Source organism: Neopelma chrysocephalum, unplaced genomic scaffold (genome assembly GCF_003984885.1).
Source record: "Neopelma chrysocephalum unplaced genomic scaffold, ASM398488v2 Primary Assembly neopelma1_96921, whole genome shotgun sequence".
NCBI lineage: Eukaryota > Metazoa > Chordata > Aves > Passeriformes > Pipridae > Neopelma > Neopelma chrysocephalum.
Window position 1 is genome coordinate 1,768,103 of NW_020925564.1, and position 20,172 is coordinate 1,788,274.

The 20,172-nt window shown below is 35.9% G+C and overlaps 1 long non-coding RNA gene across 1 annotated transcript; it reads right to left on the bottom strand.

Moving 5' to 3' along the window:
• Positions 1–2,970: 2,970 nt before the first annotated feature.
• On the bottom strand, positions 2,971–19,780 carry LOC113960835. The gene is made up of 3 exons (XR_003532119.1): positions 19,694–19,780; positions 18,104–18,177; positions 2,971–3,003 (listed from the first exon to the last, which is right to left on the bottom strand). It is a non-coding gene; the product is annotated as an uncharacterized LOC113960835 (long non-coding RNA).
• Positions 19,781–20,172: the final 392 nt, after the last annotated feature.

Sequence of the window (20,172 nt, forward strand, 5' to 3'; positions counted from 1 at the left end):
TTCACACATTTTCTCAGGAGTTACCTTTACTGGTAAACTTTAGAAAATAAGAGAACTTGGCAAAAGTTTAAAGGGCAACATACAACGAAAATAGAGCATTCCACAAAGCATTGACTTAGCACATGTCAACCCATACAACTTAGTAAAAGCCAACCCACCCAGTCCTAGACTACCCAAAATATCAAAAAGGGAAATTAGGAGAGGAAGAAGAAAAGGAAGATTAAAAGAGAGAATTACGGCTACTAGCCCTAGATCCAGTGTATATCCAGCTACCAGGAGTCCATGAAGGTGATAGGAAACAAACATGAAAAGCACATTTTGCTGCTTTTATTGCTTTGGTGCCCTGTGGCCACACCCTTACCCCTATGTCAGACATCCAGAGCCTCAGCCAATTCGGGGCTGGGTCAGGGGCTCTGGGACGTGGTGTTGACACCGCTACCAGTGTCCAGTGACTAGCAGTTGCTCCAGTGCTGCCCAAGGAGGCTCTGGGGGACTGGGGTGTGGGATAGGGAATCACTTGAACTTTGTGAAATATGACCTTTCACTTCCTCTGTCACATACATACTTGAGTTGGTGCAAGTCAATAATTAATATAATAAGCCAGTGTCTTACATGTGGTGACTTTTGTAGGGCATAACCTAAAACTGAAGTACAAAACCAAGAAGAGACATTTAGCACAATATAAGCGGTAGGCATAATGATGTTTCTTGTATGCTATAAGACTATAAAAAAAGCTCCTGTGCTCTGGAAACATGTTCCCTTTAGAATGTGAAGATGCTTGTCTTAAGGCTTGTGTACTGGTTTTGTCTGGGAAGAGTTAATTTTCTTCATAGTAGGTAGTCCAGAGCTATGTTTTGGATTTGTACTGTAAGGACTGTTGGTAACAGAGGAATGTTTACATGCAAGATAAGGAGGTGATCTGAGACAGCTAACATGGCTTCCCTAAGGGCAAATCGTGCCTGACCAATTTAGAGGACTTCCGTAACGGAGTGACTGGAATGGTTGACCCACCAAGTGAAGACCCACCTAGGTTTCCTTAAGGCCTTCAATTTTCTATTAAACGACATGTCCTAATTAGAGGAACATGCATTTTAAGAGTGGACTATTCAGTGGATAAGGAATTGCATCCAAAGGAACCTGCTACAATAAAGAACCTGGCAAAAATACATATTTTTGGTAAGAAGAATGACTGGGTTATCACAGTATTCAAAAGAGTATTTTTTTTAAAAAGTCAACTCAAGTGGACATACTGCACAATTCCAAAGGGAATTTGTGAAACTTTAGCTACTTTTTAAAATTTACTACTAAAAGTTAATGTTTTTCTGTCTTAATTAGGAAACTGAGACCAAAAAAATGTTAAGCTGGCATTGTCTAAATGTCTGTTTTTCTCACACACAGTAAGAAAAAATTTGTTTTATGCAAATTCTGTTTGCCTGAAATACCTATGCCACTTGCTGTAACAGAAAACTATGTCTTTGATATGTCTGCTTGATCTGTTGGAGAGTCTTAGAAAACGGACCTTAATAGAGCATACTGCAAACCTTTTGTGCTAAAGGACCTTGTGCTAGACAAATATGTGCCTTGGCAGTGTCAGTCCATAGACTAAAGGCAGGAACAATATCAAAATTTCACATATTCATAGGATGCAAAAGCCTATAAGGAGTAGCATGATGGGCTCTAAAGACAACAGTGATTGAATACTTAGATATATTTCATACTGTAGATGGTAGATGGGTGGGTAGGGGTTGTGGGTGTGAACTTGGACACTGACACTCTTACATGTGTTTCTGTGGGTGGGAGGGAGAAATCAGTCTACCTCAGTCCAGAAAATAATGCAATCATTCCCATGTAGTAATTTATAGTTATCTTTTTTTGTTTCCTGTGCAGCAGAGAAGTGTACCCTTTTCTGTTATTTTCTGTGAGTAGATGGCTTTTCCCTATTTCCCTTTTCCTTTTTTTCTCTTCCTCCCAAAAGATAAATGCTCTCTCATTTTCACATGCACTTCTGCTCCCAGCTCTCATTACAGTCCTGGCTGAGCCTTACATCTGGCAAGCTTAACATGTCACTATCTGTCCTCAGAACCAAAGTGCACTGGAATACTCAATAAACCAAGAGAGTTATCTGACCCATATTACCCAACAGACCATGTGCATGTCATTTCTGTAAAGCACCTTGCATGCTTCTGCCAGCCAAGAGCCTTCACATATTCCATCCATTTTGAAATAAGCATCCCCTGTGTAGCAGCATGTGCACCTTTATGCATATTTTACCATCTACTCTTGTTTTAACTGAACCTAGACAATGTTCTTCTGACACTTGCAGACTTTAAAATATCTTTGACTGTCAAGAGTCTCAGGGCTTTCAGATGCATAGTCATTGTGATGCTCTAAAACACACACAAAAGACAATTGCATGTGTGCAGTAAGTGGATTATAAATTTTGGAGATTTTTCTCCAAGCACTTCAGCACTATCACAATTACAGACTGTTGTTTATTCTACTAGCAACAGCTCTCCCTGAAGCACTGTAAGTAGGTTTTATAAAATTTAAACTGATTTCAGATAAGTTTAAAGTGACCTGCTGCCGCAGAACAGTGGCTCTTGCATGAAGTGGGAAGCCACAAGGAACCATCTTTTTTGACTAAACAACATGGGTTACTAAAACCAGGCAAGCCATAGAAAAAGGATACTATAAACAGTGCATTTCCATTCTGTTCACCTTTGTTAATATGATTTCTCTTCCTGTCCTTTAAAACAAAACAAAATAGAAAGTTAATGTTGAAAGTTTTTAATTTTTACACATCTTCCTCTGCCCAAAGACCATGTTGCTTTTGGACGCCGTGCCTTCTAAAACCATGTCAGACTTCAGTTCAATCTGCACTGTTCTTGAAATTGTGGGACACAAACTGAGAGTCCTCTAGCTTCTCATGCTTGGCATTAACACAGTGGTTAGAGAGGCGCAGGGGATTTGGGCAGTGTCACTCCAGTTCTTTTGACAGAAGTGCTGAAAAAAGGCATTTAAAAAAATTTTTTTTTCAAATTATATTTTTGAAAAATATGCTCTCACTCTGAGGTGTGATAGGGGAGTAATTAAAATGTATTAGGAGTTACAGTAGTTAAGCAAATATTCTGTGACTTCTTTCAAAATATTAAAGCAAGGAAGAAAGAAGCTTGAAACACATATTCTTACTTCTTACCTTTTTTTTTTTTTTAGCTTTTTCTCATAAATCACTGCAGGAAACAAAATTTCAGCAGGTTTGCTACAAATGTTTCTTAGGTAAATTACTGTTTCAGGTAGCTTAAATCACAAACCACGTAAAAATAAACCATCAAGAGATATAACTAGCACAGAAATTTGTAATTACTAATTCTGTAGCAGAGGCTTGAAAGTATATTTTCTCTGCCATTTTGCCTAGCCTGCCCTTGAAAACTCATTTGAATCTCAGACAAGGAAAAAAAAAATACTAAAGAAAACAACAGGCTCTCCTAATTTCCTTTATTTTACTATTTATTTTTCAATTTTAACTTTCAGTTTTAGGAGTGTCTTATGTGTTTAGAAAATATTTAGCATTATTAGTTAGATAACTATACTACATGTCATAGTGATTAAATCATTAATACTGAACAGACAATATTAATTAGCACAATTATGTGTGCCAGTTAATTTTTGAGTTATAATTGTTACTCATTGTATTTTCTATCCAAGATGCAAAGATTACAATCAGAGAGACAGAAAATAGGTGTCATTGGACATAGTATCCTCCTCTGCCTTGTCAAGTTCAGAAAAAATTGATAAAGTACATATTCCTATTGGAAGTTGGGATGTAGCTTTCATCTATTCACCTGTGCAAGGACGCCCATCTCTTCTGCTTTTTTTCCTGATCTTTTGCTAGTCAAAATTTAATGCAACACCCATATGACACAATACTTTTTATTTGTCCTTCCCCATACATAGCAAAAGAACAATCTACAGCCTTTTCAATAACATCTTTTCTAATATACTGAAGAAATTATAAGTTCGTATTGTCATACACACTACTAATTTGATTTGTACTTATAAAATCTAATTATAATAGCAGAAAACCCTTCAGTGCTTTAAAGGGCTATTTGTGTAATAACACCAACAATCCCACCACATTAAAGTCCATAGCAAATCTTTCTTCTCTCCTCATCCTATTTCCCACCCCAGATACATAATTTCAGGTAGTTCTGTTACAAGTTTGGACTTCTGATTTGTGCACTGGCCATTCAGATAACCAAATACCTCCATTGAACCTGCCTTTATTGAGAAGTTTTCAGTAGACAGAATATTAGAATACAGTAAACTTCCTTGTAGTCTTCGAAGAAATGCTAGAATTGTTCTATCAGTGTTTCTGGATGGGCATCATGAAAATCTTAAAACAGAATTGGATACCTATAGCTTTGCATATACCTAGTTCTCCCATAAACATTTCTCAGACATCCTGCTCTGCTGAGGGCTCTCTGTTTTGACTTTAACCTGATGAGTTAAAGTGAGGTTAGTACAGAACAGAATAGAATAGAATAGAATAGAACAGAATAGAATAGAATAGAATAGAATAGTACCAGAGCTATGATGATCATCTACTCTAACTGCCTGATCACTTTAATGTTGATGGAGAGGCTCAGGAACACATGCAAATGATCAATGTGATCAGGCAAAATATCCAATTTATTATTCAAATAAGTTAACTTTTATACAGTTTAGTTTGTTTTGGGCACATGCTTACAACAAGGTGATTGCATAGCTCAGTCTGTGCATGCGTCTCATGTCTCCAGTTCATTGGACCTGATGTTCTGTCCACGCGGCCTGAAATCATACTTGGCATGTAGAGGCCTTCATAATTAGGAGCTTTCCGAAATCTGCATGTGTACCTTTATCTCTAGTTTCTCAAGGTTTTCTTACTATAAACTTACTATGTTCTCAAACCTTATAACTAGACACACAGCTAACAAGTATAAACATTGCATATTTTCACACAGTCTATAAGTATAAACATTACAGCTTGCAACCTCTAAAGTCATGTCAAGCAAGGCCTACAGAAAGCAGGAAAAATTGTTCAGAGAAATCTCTTTGCTCCAGCCACACTTTAAGACTGATCAAAGTTAAAACATGTTATCAAGGGCATTGTCCAAATACCTATTGAACTCTGACAGGCCTGGGCCATTGACCACCACTCTAGGAAACCTCTTGATGACTCTCTTGGTAAATAAATGATTCCTTCCATGTGTACTGTCACTGGATACCAGGCTGAAGACATCAGTAATTCTCTGTTTTTCCTTCTTAGGAAGCTCAAGAGAGCAATAAGGTTACCCCTCAGGTTCCTTTTCTCCAAAACAGACAAGCTCAAGTGAATAGACTTTGTCACTCCTCATAGGACATGTCTTCCAGCACTTTCATCAGCTTCGTTGCCCTCCTCCAGGTACATTAAAAGACCTTAACATCCTTCTTAAGTTGTGGGGCCCAGAACCACACACAGCACTCAAAGTGAGGCCGTGTCAACACTGAATACCATTAATTCTTTTGATCGGCTGGTGATACCATATTGCAGGTACCCTAGGATGCGGTTTGCCCACATGGCTGCCTGGGCACACCACTCACTCGTGTTGAGCCTAATGCTAACCAGCATCCTAGATCTGTTTCTGCAGGGTTGCACTCCTCTCCCATTTTATATTTGTATTCAGTGTTACTATGTCCCAAGTACAGAATCTGACATTTATTCTTACTAAATTTCATGCCATCGATGATTAGCCAATGCTATGATCTACCCAGATCCCTCTGCAAGGATTCCTGTCCCTTAAGCACCTCCCAGGTAAATACCATCAATAAACTTGCTAATGCATTTAGGTCCTGCATTTAGATAATTGACAAAAATATGGAACAGAACTGCTCCTGGAGCTGAGACTTGAGAAACACCACTGCTGGCTGGGTACTGGCCAGATGTACCCAGTTCGTCACAGATGGACAACTCATTCAGAAGATTACTGTGACAGACATTATCACAAGGCTTACTGCAATCCAGAAAAACTACATGCACTGTCTTCCCCCCATCCACTAGCAGGTGGCCTTATTATAAGAGGATATCAAGTTAGTCAGACAGGATTTTCGCTTTGAGAGCCCATGTTGACTGTTCCTGATGTTTGTCTTGTCCTTCAAATGCCTTTCAGTAGAACTCAGTATGTCCTTTGAGAGATATACAGTTGAGGTAGATAGGGTGAGCTCCTCAGAAATTACTATTCTAGTCTCTTTGTCTACACCTTTTGGTCTACAAATAGTCAGACACAACCTGACGTTAGAAAATGTTAGAGTAAATTGCAAATTTTTCATAGCAGCCAGGTCTCTTGGAGAAACAAAATCTAAGCAACAGATGTTTAGATAATTTATATCACTAGATTTGGGAGCAGGCTCTGGGCCTGAAGCTTTAACAATTACTATGTTGAACTGTATCTTTAATTATTCTTTGTTGCTGTTTCCTAAAGGCCCTCAATAAATTTTCTGTAGGAATAGATTTTGAAGCACTATTTATAATAATTTGTTGAGTTTTTAACAAATTGAAATATTTTTGCTTAAAATTTAGTTAGCTACCAAATGTATTTGAGGCACTGCAATTTTCAAATGTTCACAGCCAGCATACCACAGCTCTTATTAGTCAATAAAATGATTAATTTATATTATTACTATTGTCTATTCAAACCATAATGTTGTGCATGATGCTTAATTCCGAGGATGTCAACGGGTTAAAATTCTAAAGAAATGCTTTCTTTTCTCAAGGCATCAAATAAACATAAATACCGGTTGTCCATCATGATATTCCAATAGGACTCTTTATAAATTTTTAACATCTTTAGAGAGGAATGAAGCTGGAAGAGATATTAACCTGAGCCGACAATTTGAAGTCACCTTAGTAACTATATAATAATGAATAATAATAAATATTAGTTACAAATATAAACAAGTTGTTAGTTTTATGATTAGGAAATGTTTGTAAGTGCCTTAAAAAGTAAGACTTTTGAGAGGTTAGAAATCTATTGCAGAGATTATAGTCTTCTCTTATAAGAAACATTTGCTTACTTAGGTACTCTCTATATCTGACTTTCATAAGTCCTTGAGTTAGGTGGTAGAGAGTATGCCTTCTGAAAGTGAGTCAGATACTTTGATTTATGAAAATGTTGTAGAAATAAAAAAAAAAGAAGAATAAAAATGGGACATTTGGAGGAATGATACACAGCAGTGTAAATGTAGGGGGACAAGCCAAATGTCTTGAAATATACATCATGCTCTGAGATAAACAGTCTTCCTGTTTTTTCTTAGAGATGAAAAAATACAGTGCAGCATCAGCTGATCCATATGCTTAGCATACCAGCAGCATTGCTAATGTAACTCAGGTTGAGTGAGACTGACTCCACAGAGGTAACATTTTTCTGTCTCTTGGATTTGAAGTAGCATCCTGTGGACGTTCATACTACGTTGGGCTTTACTGTGGAACAACAACAAAAAAAACCAAAACACAAAAAAATCAAAATTGCTATGTAGAAAAAAAGTAGACTTTTGTAAGTAGAGATTCAAGCCGAACAAGTATAAAGTCTGTGTGATACCTCAGTGGTGAGTAAGCCTTGCTTCAGCTGTAAGCCTTGGAGTGAATTTCAACCTCAGCAAACAAATGAAGAATGGGCAATGTCCTATAATTGGTTTTGTGTTTTAAAGATCAAAATGGTAAGACACAGTTCAAGAGTGAAGTACACAAAATGTTGCTATCCAGAATAAAATTTTAGAAAAATGAATATTCACCAAGGGGGCCAGGAAGAAAGTGGATCAATAAAGGCACAGAAATTACACCCTGTGTTGCTCTATCTCTGTGTGAGGCATTAGATTATTATATGAATTATTGGCTTGGATCAACTCAAGTGTGTGTGTGTGGTGTGGGAAGGAAGAGGTCAAATTTCACAAAGGTGAGGTAATGTCTTGTCCCACACTGCAGCTCCTTGGAGATTCCTTGGTTAGCCCCAAGGCAGCTGTCAGTCACTGGACACTGGGAGCACTGCCCATACCACATCCCAGAGCCCTTGACCCAACCCCACAAAGGCTGGTACACTGGATTTCCCACCTGGGGGGATGGCCACAGGGGGCCAAAGTACATAGAAACAGCAACATGCGATTTCCATGTTTGTTTGGACGCTGCCACCTGGACACGTGGAAGCTGGACTTATGTGGGACTCCAGCTGGTAGCTATAATTCTCTCTTTTTCTCTCTCTTTCTTTACTTCTTCTTCTTGTCTTAATCTATTTCTTTAATATTTTGGGTGACTTAAAACCAGATGGGTTGGATTTTGCTAAGTTGTAGGGGTTAGCATGTGCTAAGTAAATGTTTTGTTAAATTCTTTACTTTGGTTGGATATTTCCCTTTAAACTTTTGCCAAGTTCCCTTATTTTCTAAAGTTTACCAGTAAAAGCATGTTATTTTTGACCTCCTGAGAAATGTGTATGGTGTCCTCTCTTTTGTGCTCTCTCTTAAGGTATTAAAAGAACTGAAAGGCCTTTTTAAAAATTTGGTGTCTGAGCTTTTAGAGCCTTATATATTTTTAAAGTACAAACCCTTCAGTGAGCTCGTAGCTCATACCCTGGGGTCTTACACTACCTAACCATAAAAACACTGCTTCCAGGGTTCAACCTTTCCAAAATAAAGACTCCAAGATGATTGAATCACTGACAACTAAAATAAGAGTGACTGTAGAAGCACTGACAGCTTTGTATTTGTGAAGCCTTATTTGTAAAGTCAGCTCAATATGTGAATTGCAAAAGTATGAATTACCTCATCATTCACTAAAATGAAAAAATAGCAAAAAACTTATTTCATTGAATCTAATAGTTGAAATGATGGAATTTTTTTGCACATCAGAAAACAGAGAAGTTTTATATCTTCTTTCAGTCATTAAATCAGCAAAATTCTTATGTGAAAGAGGCAAAAATGAAATTTGAAGCCTTAATTAGGCTCTCCTGAACTCCAAGTTCTTTGGGCATAAAGAAGGTAAGGCATTTATCCCTGAGCTGAAATTATGTTGTATCTATTTTGAGTCTGAGTACAGAAATTTGAGCCTTTCCGTGAAGAAAAGGCTTTTATATTGCAGCAATGTTGTAGGAGAATACCCATCTAAAGTGAGTCACATTTAAAGTAGTTGTATTTGCTGATGGTTGAAGTGAGTCAATGAGTAAGGATATTTACAATATGTCCTGTTTTCTTGAACTACTACAGAACCACCAGAAAGTTGTGGCAAGCAGAGATGCAAACACTGGCCAGTGTAAATAAGACATATCACGAGGAGCAAGGTTGTGAAGAAAGCATTGGAAACTGTTGTCATGTAAGAGATAACTCATATCAAGCATTTTGTCAGCTGAAGATTCTGTGATGAAATTCGGGATTCAAATCCAAACAGCAGTAAGCGCTGCAACTTATTCACCTGGAGTAATGGAGTGAATCATGGGTATATTCAACCCTTATCACTGTGTAAAAGATAAGAAACATTGTCCAGAGTTTTGCCTCAAACTAGAATGCACTGCAGAACCAAGAATATGTCTAAAAGACCCCTACTAGATAAAGCATCATTCTTTACTTACTTGGACTGGAAGATTGTCTTATACTAAAACCATATTGAAAGGACTGTGTTATTTTCTAACCATTAGAATACTTAAGTATAATGTAATAAGTTTTCAATGAAATACTCTTCATCATCTGTTTTTATTAACAGATTTACTTGACTTTTAAGATTTATACATTGCAACAATTCAGTATGTACAGGACATCACAATGGAAGAGGGCAATCATGAGAACAACTGCAGTGAGAGTAATAGTGTGCTTTGGGGAGTATAAAACTTGAAACCAGTGGAATATAAGTAATTTGACAGAACTGAAATTAGTCTATCCTATCTTGAATCAGTTATTGAAATCTAATTGCTAGAGTGATCACTGACCAAAAATTTACTACGAAAGCATTTTAGAATTTGCCACCAGTATACAAAAAATCATGTTCAAAATTCTGAGCCTTGAAAAAAGGAAAATATGTAAAGACAAATGAAATGAAGGTTAGAAATAAACTATGTCTCTATTTTCCAAGAATACTAGCTAAAACATTGGAGAGTGGGAATGCGATTTGTCCTTGGGTACTGTATTTGTATTTTCTACTTCTGTTTTATGCTTAATATTGTCTCTTTTAAATATTGTGTTTTCCATATCAGTAACATATCCTGCAACTTGCTGAATAATCTGACACTTAAACATGTGTTTGGTACAATGAAAAAAAGTATTTTCAGCAGCATGAACAAAACAAACAAACAAATCAATGTGCTAAACCTAAGAACACCAAACAAAAGCTCCAGCAGAGCCATCGAAAAATCCCGAGAGGAATGGAGGTTAAAAAAAACCCAACCCAAACCAAACCAATCAACCAATCAAAAAAAACCCAAAAAACCCCAAAACAATAAAAACCAGTGCTGTGCTACTTTTTGTAAAGTGAGAAAGATCAGTTAGGGAAAAAGTAAGAACAGATAACAGTGGAACTGACTATCCAGTGCTACTTATTCTGTCTGGATTGCAATGTATCTGCCTGGCTCAATAGTACTGCAGTTTAGAAGTCCTGCATGTCCAGAAATTTAGCCTACAATGGGACACATTTTGACAACTTACATCTAAGAACATTGCAGCTAAAATAGTGGTTAATTGGAGAAATATGTTGTTGTAGTTAGGGTATATTTGGGAAAAAGTCATTAAGAAGAAACTATAGTGAGAAACTGCTAAAATAAGATATAGATTTGGGGAGGTTGTTTTTGAAGTGTCAGATTTATTATACAAAATATATTACATATAGACTATAGTACATTGGAAAACAGGAAACTGATTCAAGTCAGTCTGTCCATTCTCTATCCTAGTTACTGCTCAATATCCACTTACAAGTGTTAAATTTTGCCTTAGGTGGGGTGACAGATAACTTACAGCATATATAAAGTAAAACATATATTTAATAAAAAAGTAAAGCAGTATCGGCCTTTCAGATATTTAATGAAGATGCAAACTACTTATAGGTAAGTTTCATAATCTGAAGATATCTCAGAGTATAATTTGGATAAGTATCATTTAAATTTGATCACAAATTATGCAAGTATCGAGTACAAAACAGCTTTCATTTTATTATACCTGCATGTTTTCAGATGTTGACTTCATTTTCAGCTGACTGTGAAAGCACTGATGTAGTGAGCTGATGGCTAGTTGCCCACCAGACCTCTCTCTCACTCCCCCTCCACAGCAGGATGGAGGGAATAAAAAAGGTGAAATCTCATGAGTGGAGGTAAGGGCAAGGAGATCACTCAGCAGCTACCATCACAGACAAAACAGACTGAACTTGGGGAAGATTAACTTAACTATTTGCCAATTAACAACAGAGTAGGATATCAAGAAATAATAAAAAACCCCTAAATACACCCTCACATCATCCCCACCTTCTTCCCAGGCTCAAATTTAACCCTTCCCTCTTAATTCCTCTGCCACTTTCTCCCATGCAGAGTGGTGGAGAGTGGGATGGGTAATAAGGGTTGTGGTCAGTTTACAGCACTTTTGGTCTGCCATTCATTACTACTTGGACTTTTCTCCTGTTCCACTGTGATGTCCCCCCCATGAGCTGCAATCCTTCAAAAACTGTTGTAGCATGGATGTTTTTCCATGGGCTACAGTCCTTCAGGAAAGCCCTTCATGGGCCCCTAGAAGTCTCAGTTCCTGACAGAAAATTTTATCCTACCTGGACTCCTCTCCACAGGACTCCTCCTCTGTGGGTTTTTCATGGGCTGCTGATTCCTTCAGAGCACTTCTACCTACAGTGGCATGATGTCCTCCATGGTCAGCTGGTCTGAGTGGATATTTGCTCCAACATGGTGCTGTAGGGGGATAATCTGCTTCACCAATCTTCTCCACAGGCTGCAGGGGAGTCTCTTGGGCACCTGAGTCCTCTCTTCTCCCTGTTTTACAGACCTAGATATCTGCAGAGCTGTTTCTCTCTTGTTTTTCTCCTCTACTGAAGCTGTTGTGTACTGTTTTTCTTAAATACGTTATCACAGGGGCTCAGCTGTCTAGAACTGGACAGGTCCAACATGGGGCAGCTCCTGCTGTCCTCTCCCAGGATCCACTCCTGCAGCTCTTCATTGTCTGTTCTCCTACCAAAAGCTTGCCAGATAAACCCAAGAAAAATAGACAACCTCAAATAGATTTCCAATTTGATATTTCATTTAATTCATTTGATCCCAAAGTGGGAACTTAAACTTATACCTTTGATTCATCTGAATCAAGGCAGACTTTGAGAATACATTCCTTCTTATGTTACATAGGGTGCTGTACATAGCAGTAGGCCAGTATGTTATGCAAAATATCAGTTTCCAAAGAAGCTGAAAAGTATTTTTCATCTCCTTGGTGTGCAGCAGATTTCCAGGTAGCAACATTGATATAGGAAAGGCTGAGGTACAACAACCAGGGAGATACTGGTGATAAACATAAGGGGATTTTCACTGTTTGGTTCCATCTCTTGTGCTATGCGAGCAATATAGTGCCATAGGTTAGCCAACATAATGGAAATATTGTGTTCTTAATCTTACCAGTGCTTCGCTAGCAAATGAGCAAATCTATAAACTTTAACAGAGCAAATGCTGGATCTGTTTCAACAAAACTATGAAAGCATGATTGTTGAAGTAACTATTGATATGAATCTAGATCAAGTGGTTATTTAGAGAAGCACTATTTCTTAGCAGTATTTAAGTATTTGCAGAAGTATAAGCTAAATTAATGAAAGTTATTACGCAATTCTACACACAAGAAATTTTCAAACATGGAAAGTAGACAGATAAGTATTTTGAAAATGTAGCCATTCTTGAAAGTGACAGCTGCAGTACAAAGAGGAAGGAAGCTACTATAAAGCCCCCGGGAGACAGCTTCTTTGAAAAGGTTCTTCATAAACAGACCTGGAGTGCGGCACTCCAGAAAGCAAAAAGGATATGACTCGAGTCAGGGTGTTTGCGACTTTCCGATGTGGCTGCAAGAACATCTTCTCAAACAGCAATGGGAAAGAAAGTACTTGAGAAAAGGAATGAGTGGAAGCTCTTGTATGCAGATGCCATTTTTCTGACTCAGATAGTAATAACAGTTATCAGAGGAGTGCCCGCATATGGTTACTTGTAATTCTTCAGAAACCATACAGTTTGTTGTCAAACAATCCTGCGTTTTCTGGTAGATTTGACAGTTTCTCTGAGGAAGTTCTGCAGAGTCCACTTAAGAAGAAAATGGGTGTCATATCTGAGCAAATGGGGACTCATCTGACTCAGAAGTTGATTTTCTTCAGCAATATTTCCAAAACCCGGTAGTCTTCATAATGGATTTCAAACCCATGAGTAATGTTTATGATGACAATTCCTAGGAACTAAATCACATGCTTCTAATCTATAAGAAGCGGTACCTTTGAGGTAAAGGATTTTTAGTCAATTTTGAAATATTTCGTAAGGCTACTGAGCAGAAGAACCTGTGCAAATAATTGCAATAGCTTTGGCTTCATTTTTCTAAGTATCTTTCCCTGCAGACAGGATAATCTACTGTTGAGCAATGCTTTTAACTAGACTAGTGAAACAAAAATACACTGAGTTTGGAACAACAATATTTGCTAATCAATCATAGTGAAGTAGATAATGCAAGAAGTAGTCAGAAAGAAGTGTATGTTTGTGTGTGTGTATGCTTTGATATGAACCTGAGCAATCAGAATTTTTTTTTCCATTTCTGAAGTTTATGCCTAAGACAATCCTAGAGTGTAAAGTCCCTTCAGGTAAAAGGGTAAAGGTCTTCTCTTCACATCACATTCTTATTTATTATATGGAAGGTTTGCTGACAGTGTACCCATACTACATTGGTTCATAACTCACCTTATTAATTCCTCACAAAACAATAATAAAAGAGAAGTTGTTTGATCATTTATTTATCCTAGGCACACAGTAGCAGTGGGGTGGTTCGAAAAGGGAATACTATTAGCACAAATCCGATCAGTATTTGTGTAGAAAGTTTTTCAACAACATGGGGCAATATATATATTTTTCTCTCTAGGTAATATATATTCATATACACATATACAGAGACAAGTAAACATCAGTTTACTTTTTAGAGAAAAAAACTTAAACTTTATTGATAGGCTGTGAATTGTTAAGTCATTGTCCATGTAACATAAAAATATGTCTCTTTCCCAGCTCTCCCATTTCTTTTCCAGGGATTTAGAATGCTTGCTGATACATTCTTGTATTTTTCTCCAGGGAATTTTCTTCTGTAGACAGGAACCCAGTTATAATCATGATCACTTGTAAATGTCTGTATCAGTACAACACTAGGAATTCATATTGTAAGATCATGGTTTAAGCAAAGTTGTCCAATTGTAATCTGATTACAGATGTAAACATTAAGTACCATATTTTCGGGCTGATTTTTTTTAAAATTGACAATTTTTTTTTATGAGCACTTTTTTGGAGACAGCCGCTACAGCGAATATTTTTCTATTTTTATATTATATTCTTACCTAAGAGCTCCAAATTAATGAAACAGTTTACTTTTCTTCCCATACTTATAATTCTAAACTACCATACAAATACAAGCATTGAAAGGTGGAGAATGAGAAGGTATATGTCACCAGGATATGATTTAATTGATTTTGTTGCCATAGTTACTACCCTTCTGCTTATAATGTTTTAAAAGTAGTGATTCAGTATACCCATTTTGAGAAATAGGATTACTAATTCAAAAATACCTAAGCAATCTGTTTTTATACTGAAATTTTATGGTGCAATTTTAAGTAGAAAAGCCTGGTTTTTAATTAGAATCATACAGAAAATATCCTTTTGATCCAATCTTCCTTAATGTTTACAATTTTAAGTACTGTTTTGATAGCACAAGGAAACAGAAAGCAAAAGAAAAACTTTCAAGATCTCATAAGTTCAGACTTTCTACTCGGTCATAACAACAACTGAATTAAAGAAGTGCAACTCTCCTGTTGAGGTTCTTTCAGAAAGTCACCAGAAATGTATGAGTCTTATTTTTGCTGTCTACTTAGCTCTCACAGTTCTTGCAGGTCAACCTACTTTATTATTTCCATTTCTGCAACCTTCTCAGCTCTGAGGGTGATTCAGCTAGTAGTACACTTCCCTCTCAATCAGTAAACAAACCAAGTGATACTCACTGTGCAATTCATCTTTCAAATGAATAATATGAGTAAGGTTGTGATCTCTTGGTAGTTTGTAATACCCCACAGAACATTTGCAACCCAGGAACTTTGTTTCTTTTATCTGAGGCTTAGTTTGCTAAGACTGTAATCAATACTGAATTTTATATAACATTTTGTAAATTTTTACTGAATTGAAATGACAAAAATATTTGTATTTGTCACCATTATATATACATGTCATCTGATCTCCATATTACGGTGGCACATATCTGAACAACTATTTTTCCTGTAAAAATATTCACAATCAAATTATGATTTATATTCACCATATGCTTTTTATGGTCTTTTGACTTTACACTGAACCTGTTCTTTTTCTTTCTTCAGAGTACAGTAAAATATTTAAACCATAGCAAAAGTGTGTTAGTTTTGAAATCTCAGTAAAAATTCAGTATTGATGGTTATTATTTGACTATCCAATACCTTGTACTCTTATAATGCCTGAAACAGTTTAGTTATCAAAGGGCTTCAAGAGCTTTGAGTAAAGACATTAACAAGTTGAAACCAGATAGTAATGTCTTCAGGTTAACATGGTTCTGTAATATGTTACACTTTTCTTTGGGATTGTATTTTAGTTTAACACGTTTGTAAGGCAGGGAAGTAATCTCCATTATATTGACACAAATGAAACCTCCTGCTCAGTTACACAGTGACATCAAAATCTGAATAATTTCATCTGGTCTCAGACATAGCTCTCCTTTTAGTTTTAAACTTCAGATATTTCCCTTCAATTCTGTCCGTGAATTATTTGATTGCATACCAAAGCCATTAGGTCAGATTCATTTATGACTCTTCTAGTATTGTAAAAATGAACCTTATTTTACCCCAGAAGCAGCATCACAATGACGATGGGTGAAGTGACTTTTTTATTGTATGTTCCTTAGACACTAAAAAGCTAAAAAATGTGTTAATGGTTTCATTAATTATCTTGCTCTAAAAGAGGTTTCATATTATTCTCACATCCATTTTCCCTCTCCATGTTTTCCCTTCCATGTTTCCACGACATTTTAAAAGTATGTCAATGAAATAGCTATTTCAATAGTGTTTCTTGCAATGCCATGAATTAAAAACAACTCTGTCATGTTCAAAGCTCTCCCTTGCTTTTATAGAAGAAAGTCACTGTAATACTTTTGAAGTTCAGATTTTTCCTAATGTCCTTCTCAATACTAGAGCTTTGACTAGTGCTTTTCTTTCCTGTTCTTCACTCCATTTGTACAATCTGTACTTCAAGTTTTCAGATCTATTCTTTTCTTTTTTTAATATTTTTAGTGTGACATTGGCTAACCAAAAGGATCCATACATTATTGGGCACAATTGGTAATTTCAGAGCAGATGTATGATCTCTCTGTAGTGACTTGATAAATAATTCTATAATTTCTTAATCAGATTTTTTTCAATAACAAATATTTTATTTTTCTTTCAAATAGGGCTTCATTATATATTTATAGAATTTATATGACAAGCAGTCCTTGTGAAACTGTATGTTCTTGTCAGCACATAACAATACCCTCCTAATCTGTTCACAACTAAAATGTTAACATTTCTTACTATATTCCTTAAAACACTAATCAGCTAATGTTTAGACAAATCCCTACATCTTTGTATCCATATTATCCTCATCGAAGTGAGGTTTTTCCATACACATGAAAATTCAAAATCTTCAACTGGTATACACAGGGATAAATGGCAGAATGGGGATTTTTTTTCCTACCCTTGTTTTGTAATTATTTAAGCACAGAGATACCTCTCCGCTTAAAATTAGAACAGATTTAAAATAATAATTGAGGAAATTTTATTCTAAGATGTTAATAAATATTGTTAATGATTTGCCCTTAGATATGTCTTTTCTTGAAATTATCTTGTAGCACATCCCTTGCTAGGTAAGTATCTACTTCCCCATTGTTTTAATGTTAATCCCAGAGGATGCATCATCTGTCATTTAGTGTTCAATATAAAACAGCTCATTTTGTTTCCTTTCACTCACTGTAGAAACAGAGCACAAGACAGTCCCTCTGGTGTGTTCTTCAAAACTGTGATCTCACTGATTAAAATGCAGAGAAACTGGCATTTTTCCTTTATCTGCAGTCCATCATAACTTTATTGTTTGAATCTCATTAACACTGTGTTACTTCTCTCTCTGTAATATTGGCATTTTTGTTTGGGTTTTGGATTTTTTTGTTTGTTTATTTGTTTTGCTTAATTTTTCCCCCCTCTTTACAGGAAATTAATTAAAAATAAACATCCAAAAATACTGCATATAGATTTATTCGGTAACCTTCTGTGATAGCATTTGAATCATATCTTCAAGTATTTATATAACCTTCTATCATAATTCAGTGGAAGTACAAAATCTGATGTAATTTATAACTTCATGACTGTTATGCAAAAGTCATCAGTTCTTAAATATTTTTAGATGTAGCTTAACTTTTCTTAACTCTTCAGACTTTATTACTAAGATTAGAATTTATTAAAAAATTATTTCTAAGCTTCTGCATTGCTCTTGTGGATCTACCATTTTTTTCATGGGATATTTGACATAATGCTCTTATAAATATCTAAATGGTCAACTTTTCTTGCATATTTCTTATCCTTCATTACAAGAAAGACAGCAAGGCACTGGTACAGGAGAGAAAGAGCTGTTGAAGGGTCTGAAGCACAAGTCTTATGAGGAGCAGCTCAGGCATCTGGGTATGTTTAGCTTGGAGAAAAGAAGGCTCAGGGGAGACCTTATTGCTTTCTACAGCTATGTGAAAGTAGTGACAAGGTGGGAGTCAATAATAAGTAACAAGACAGAGAAGAAATGACCTCAAATTGCTCCAGGAGAGGTTTGGATTAGATATTTGGATTAGATATTTCTCTTTAAGATCCTGAATTCACTACTGAAAATGGGAAAATAATTGTATTCATTAGAATAAAATACTTTTTTTACGTTACCTCATCTCTTGAACAGTTTGGCATGCAATTTCTGCTATGAATGTGAAAGAGCACATATTTTTCCAAATCAATAAACTTATTCACTTAACTCAGAGTCATAACAAAGGAGTACCTATTGATCAGGAAACTGGACCCCATAGAATTTTCTGTAGCTTTTATACAACTTGGCTTACAGTAGTCCCTGAAGACCTTCTTATCATTAGATAGCAAGAGTTAAGGATCATTAATGAGTGATTTGACTGTCTTCACAGACATTTGTGAAGTAATTTTGTTTCTTATAGTATTCAGAGAAAAAAATACAAAACATAATCTGTAACCTGTTACTTGGGATAATTACTTTTCCTGTATGTATATGCATAGGGTTTATATCTTTTTAAAACAAAACAGTCCTTACTGTGTAAAAGATATTGCGCTGTAGTGTAAATATTGCATCTTGTAGCATTTGGCCAGTGAATAAGAGAGTATATTTTAAGTTAAGCAAACTGTATTGACTACTTACTCTGGAACATCTCTTCCTGTGCAGCTTGTCAACTATATTGGAAAATGTTGTGTTGTCTCAGGAAAGTGTTGTAAGCAGTAAAGAAAGAATTTAAAAGCCTTTTCACCAAGACTGGTTTAATTATTTTTTTTTTGACAAGTGTGACATTTCTTAAAAATTTTAAAGGTCTTCTTTTCTTAATATTATTTTTCTTCCATTAAAAATTATGCATGGCTTTTATAATATTCCTTCTGAATATATTTATTAAAATAAGTTCAAATCTTCATTTCAAATCCAAATGGAAACTGACCCCAGGTATTTAACCCCTAATTTGTATAAGCGTTATACTTTTGCAGATATAAAAAGTGTTTCATAATTTTGTTCAGTGGTTTAATTCCATTCCTACCAAAAGTGCTCATGTACATTAGGAGACAAATTATCTGCAGAAGTCCACTAAATCCTTTGGAGTTAAATTAGCAAGGAATTTAACTTCAAATATTCACTTTCAGTATTTCTCAAATCCAGTAAAGTCTCTCGATTTTCATTTCATTACAAGAATATCTGCCACTTGGACTTTAGCTATAATGACTTTCTTTTTTTCTACACATACATTTTTTTCTGTGAATGTTCACAAGCTGATGACTAAGATCTATGAGCAATACATGAAAATGATAGCATAAACTTAACTTGGGTTCATTTTTCATGAATTCCTGTTGGAAAGCACTTAGCCTTCAAATTGTTATTTCTGTTATGCCATTGTAGAATAATTTCCTCTCCTTCTATCCAGACATAGTAAAAAATAATTGGATAAAAACCCAAGTGGAAATTCCAATTTTGCATGGAAAAAAAAAAAAAAAGAAAGCAGTACATATTTTCTAAACTGGACATGCCTTGAGTAGGACAAAAATAATTTATACTTGTGATAAATGAAGCAATCATGTATCCCACAGTAAGTGAAGGAAGGAACACGAAAATAAACTTACCAGAAGTCTAGAGCCCAGAGCAGTAAAACTTGCAGATATGAAACTTATCTGATCTTCCCTGCTTCATGCTAGACTTAGGACTGTTCCTCCAAATGGAAGGCATGGGAGAGTCCTTTGATTTGGAGGAAAAAAGGGGGTGATGGGGCGAGAAACAGTTCTGATGTCTTGTTAACTCAGTAAGTCAATGCACAGGGTCATCTTATATCACTTCTGGTACTCCTGAGTTGAATAGAAATACAGCTCATCATTTTCCTTTTAAGCCTTACACATAGTATTTAGACAAAGACTTTATAACATTATAACAATAGTTAGGCATATTGGATTGATATTGTGGAGCTAATACTTTTTAACTCACTCCCTAGCATCTTCGTAATGTTAAAAAAAAAGTGGAAAAATGCCCAAATAATAATATACTTCATAACAATAGTGCACAGATGCTAGCTACAAGGCATCCCTTCCTCACATGTGAGCAGTACTAA